Raw genomic sequence first — 3,039 nt, 5'->3', positions numbered from 1 at the left:
GCAAGATGAAAGAGTTGTAGAGATCTGTTGTCCAACAATGTAAATATACTTAACACTTCTGGACTGTACACTTAAATAAGGTTAAGATGTTAACATTTATGCTTTTTACCATAATTTTTAAAAGGTGGGGGAGGGAGGCAAGGGAGGAAGTAAAACAACAGGAAGCAGTGGTTCCAGGGCTGGTTACTGCTTCTCAAGACCACCAATGGACACAGCCACTGGCCCTGCTGCTGCACCCACTTGCCACGTGGAACTCTACTGGATAGGCTGGAAGAAAGAACCATGCTTCACAACAGTGGATAAGAGAGATGAGGGCATTTATCTGCCCTGCTGTCCCCATTCTCAGAGGGCAGAGTTGGCGCCCTAGAGAGTGAATTCCCTGACATTTCCACATTGCATTGGCCTCTCCAGCTGTAATGTGGGCTGCCAGCTCCCACATCTATGAGTGACCAGAGAAGCCTTCACGTCAGCTAGGTAACTGAGAGGTCCCACTGCCCAGCCACAACAGCAAGATAGCATTCAACACTTCCAGAGCAGGTGATGCTGGTGGTAGAAACTTAGCTCCCCAGGTAGGGGGAAACCTAGCCAACGGATTATGAAGATGTGCATAAGATTGGTGTTTGATTCACACTGCTATCCTTTTTTGTTCTAAGGAATTCATTGCTGCTATACCTTTCTTTATTTTTTTAACCATGTAAGGGCTTTAATATTATGGTGACTCGTATTAGAACTGCTTTGTGGTGACTGCCTGGCCGGATGTAGAGCATCAGTGTAAGATTATTCACCACGTCCTTTACCCTCTTTGCCTTTGGAAGGAAAATAAAGTGAGTCCTAGTTAGTTATTTATCACATAATACAGTGAAAGAGAGCAGTTTTAAGAGATTTCACATTTCTAAAAAAAAAATGCTTGGTTTTTCGTAGCCTTTTTAATGTTTTAAATATTAGCAAGCATCACTGTCAAAATGTGTTCTCAGTTCCTACTCTGGAATTTTTTAATAGGAAAATTTTTTGATAAAGATCACAGGTTTCCTGATGTTTTCTTTTGGCCCACTTTCATTTTACTAAAATAATCATTATGTTTGGGAATTCATATCCATCAGTATTTCCTAGCAAACAGATATACTGTTATGGGATTTTAGAAAATGTGAAAATTATACTTGTTTGCCTCTTCCTAAAGGGTAGCATAGTTTTGTGTGCAGCGAAATGAATTTTTGATCATAGTCTTCAGACCAAATTCATATGACAGCCAACTAGATGAAAGGGTATCAGAATGAAACAGGCAGACTCAGGGAAATGGGCTTCCCAAAATGCTAGCATGCAGTTATTTTTAGAGGCATCTGGGCTTTCTACCCTCTAGTACTTTCTGTCCTCTTGTTTTCATTTCTCCTACAAAAAATGGGGCCTTCTTCAGGCTGATTTTGGTTTGAGAATCAAGAGAACTCCATGTTAGTCTTCTTGTGGAATAATGATGTTAGCCCTGAGTGTTAAAGAGCAATGGCTTAGAAAAATTGTGCTTTTGGATCCTGTGAGACCCTACCTTGAGCAGGCAGTGTAGCGATGTCTCTCTGCCCTTGGTAGTAGTCACAGTGGCTCATAGAAGCCGCAGGAGATAGAATATGTTGTCTTTCTTGTTATTTAAACCTGGAACTTAATCTAGTTTTATCCTATATGTGCATGTGTATGGGTACGCACGTGTGCTTGCTTTATTCCACCTATCATCCCCCAAAAACGCTGCAGTGTATACTGCAGCTTTGGGAGGGAAGTGGGCACATAAATCCATGGGTTTTGTTTCAATTTTTGATAATATAGACTATAAACCTTTGCAGATTTTCAGTTTATGTTAACATTTTTTCAGCAGACCTTTTTCCATTATTTGTGGCTAGATTATTATTGAATGAATGCCAGATGTATACACCCATCAGTCTATTTTCCTTTGTCAAAAGGAAAAATAAAACTATTCTGAAAAATTACAACAGATCATAATTATTTACCAGCAGGTTGTCACTTAACCCCTAAAGGGCAACTAAGAGGAGATGTATTTATGGTGGCTGGATTTGGTGATTCACATTGCTAAGTATTAAAAGGGAAAAAAAAATGAACCATGTTTATCCAAGAAAATGCTGTTTAAGCATGGTATTCAAGTGTGAATTGAATGCATTGTTGGATCCAACAGTAACATTTTCTTACCAACCATGAAAAATAGTTTTTTTGTTGTGTTCTAAATCAAACTCATATATAAGCTTTCTGTCAGATTAATACAGCTTTCTCAGATACTATCAATCATTTAACCACTTTCAGTAAACATTCATTGAGTATCTACTATGGACTAGGTGTTAAGAATTCAACGTTGAATAAAATAGTAGCTACTTCCAAGGATCTCACAAGCTGATTCAGACAGCAATAAATAATAAATATACATAACAAATGCTCTGGGTACAAAATGAAGAGGATGATTAATTCTGCCTAAGGCAGGGGGAAAGACTTTTCATGCAGGAAACTTTGATCTATGATGAAAAGATTAATGAATACATTGATTAAGGTAAATAATGCTAGCTGCTACAACAGAGAAACTACCAAATCTCAGTGGCATAACCTCATAGGCAATTTATTTTTCACTTAGGTCACAGGTCAACAGCTCAAAGCAGGTCAACAGTAGTGGAAGGTGACTGCATGCTACAGAATGATTTGGGGATCTTGGATTCTTCCCACTGTTGCTTTACCATCTCACAGATCCTTAGATTAAGTGGTCTACAGATGGAAGTCAAAAAGTGAGCCCATTCCTTCCATTCACATTTTATCTTCTGTGATTCATATGCATAGCCACATCTAAGTGCAAGAGAGGTTGGAAAATATATTTTAGCCATATGCCCAAATAGAAGAGAAGAGCACAGATATTAGTAAATACTAGTAATTTTGCTATAGTGAGATTATTTTATGTTGAGAAATGGGGTTGGATAGCCATATAAATAGGATATAAGAGCATGAAAGAGTTTGGGAAGGGGGAAGTGTTCTATTTTGGCTAGAGTATGTAGCGTGGTG

Source organism: Cebus imitator, unplaced genomic scaffold (genome assembly GCF_001604975.1).
Source record: "Cebus imitator isolate Cc_AM_T3 unplaced genomic scaffold, Cebus_imitator-1.0 Scaffold833, whole genome shotgun sequence".
Lineage (NCBI taxonomy): Eukaryota > Metazoa > Chordata > Mammalia > Primates > Cebidae > Cebus > Cebus imitator.
Note: the sequence above shows the minus strand (reverse complement) of the source record.